This window comes from Echinops telfairi, unplaced genomic scaffold (assembly GCF_000313985.2).
Source record: "Echinops telfairi isolate 266 unplaced genomic scaffold, ASM31398v2 ScPeMD7_22;HRSCAF=79, whole genome shotgun sequence".
Lineage (NCBI taxonomy): Eukaryota > Metazoa > Chordata > Mammalia > Afrosoricida > Tenrecidae > Echinops > Echinops telfairi.
The window spans coordinates 8,239,268-8,241,110 of record NW_022103919.1 but is presented as its reverse complement, the minus strand read 5'-3'; the positions used below and the strand labels follow the sequence as shown (position 1 = coordinate 8,241,110).

At 40.4% G+C, this 1,843-nt stretch overlaps 1 protein-coding gene across 2 annotated transcripts in view; it reads left to right on the top strand.

Annotated features, from left to right (window-relative positions):
• The window catches only part of TSC1 (TSC complex subunit 1), a 78,278-nt gene that overhangs the window by 14,227 nt on the left and 62,208 nt on the right, over positions 1 to 1,843 (top strand). For both annotated transcript variants that reach the window (XM_004713232.2, XM_045288502.1), the window contains exon 2: positions 824 to 886. The gene's annotated coding sequence lies outside the window, so the exon portion shown is untranslated. The remainder of the gene's footprint in view (positions 1 to 823; positions 887 to 1,843) is intronic.

The following is a 1,843-nucleotide window of genomic DNA, read 5'->3' as shown; positions in this document are numbered from 1 at the left end:
GCACTCCCCCCATCATTCACTATGGTAAGATTTTTTTGTTCTGATGATGCCTGATACCTGATCCCTTCAACACCTCGTGATCGCACAGGCTGGTGTGTAAACTGAGATTTTTAAGGATGAATATCTAGCTTGGAAGGGGGCAAAGGCATAGGGGCAACTTGTTCATCATCCTGGAGTGGGAAGGAGTGTTGCTTGGCCATTAAATGTAATGGCTAACGGGGTAGGGTAATAGAGAAGGGGAGAGAGTGTGTGGTTTGTGATAGCCTTTGTGGGCCTACTCAGTACTCTGTCTTTAAATGTTACTACTGTTGGGGAGCAGACAACATGTCTTACCTCTCAGAATTCCTTGAATAATTAATCTGTGATATGGGGTGCACCTTCTTGCTTCCTCCTCACATTGTCTTATAAGGTAGATGCTGTTGTTATTCTCACTTTTCAGGTGAGGTAACAGACACTTAGATGTCCAAGGCTAAAGACAGTGAGACGGTACCCAAAAGGCTCAGGATTCAAGGAAGAACTTTTTAGTTCTAAAGCCGATCTCTCCATATGCTTACAGCACCATTATAGCAGGGCCAGCAAAGAGTACAAGTTCAGCACAATATAAAGAAAATTCCAGCTGTTCAGAAATGTAGCTGGAGAGAGGCACGTGCTTCCAATGCGTATAGTGTTTTCTCCATTGGAAACCAGATGGCTGCCTGTCAGAGATGGAGTGGAAACGAGGTTGTACCCGGTGAACCCTAGGTTCCTCTCTGATTGCAGCAGGGATTTTACTTCATTGTAAGAATGTGTATGCATGTATAATTTTTTTTTTCCTCCCCTTCAGTGACCATGAAAGACACCAGGTTGACATCACTGGAAACGGAATTATCAATTGTCCCCAGGGCAGGTAATGTATAAACTTGGTCCAGTGGTTGATGGAAGATGGGAGGGAATTTCACTAGTACATAGATGCTTTATTGCTATTTAAGGAGTTCTCATTGATGTTTAACTACTTGCTAGGAACTGGAACATTGATGACATGAAGTAATTAGTCAAATTGCTGGTGATTTATTCATTGCTTATTTCGTGCCTTATCTGCATTCTTTTATCCTTTGCAGCCACATTATTGGTGTGTCTCATTTTACTGATGAACCAGCCCCGAGATGTTATGTAACTCTCCTACGGTCTTCTAGCTGGTGGGCCCATTCCTGTAGTCCAAATCGATTTGGTAGCAACGTTTAGCCTTAACCACTGAATTAAATTGATCCCGTATGCTAGGGCAAGTTTTTAGTTAGTGCCTAAATAGTGCAATCCTGGCCACACCTTAGAAATCCACTTGGCTTAAAAAACATATAAGTAAAATATACTGTCCGGACCCACCCTCTTAAACTGGTCGGGAGTGGTCCTTGGGCTTTAGGATTTTGTAACCTTTCCAGGTGATTTGAGAGTTCATCCAGGGCTGTGCTAATAAATTAGAATTTACGTTTTAACATGGCTTTATTTATGAACACGCTTAAATGCTTTTTGAAGGGAGGGATACATTACATTCTATAGTGATATTTGAAATCAGTTGGTTTTCCAAAGTCCTATTATATATCATTTATAAAGACTGCATATGATTTTAGTTTTAATGACCTACATAATCACTGAGCTATAATTTTGAGTATATCAGCAGGGATGCCAAATGCAATAGAATTGTGTTTCTGTAGGAGTGTATAGGAAATAGGGAGGTTTGTTTGGTTTGTTGTCTTTATACCCAGACAACTGGTGATTCATTTAATTGGTAGATATTCCTCATCGCTTGTCTACTTCATCTTTTGTGAGAAATTGTGAAATAAGATAGAGATTTTTGCCTATCTGTTGA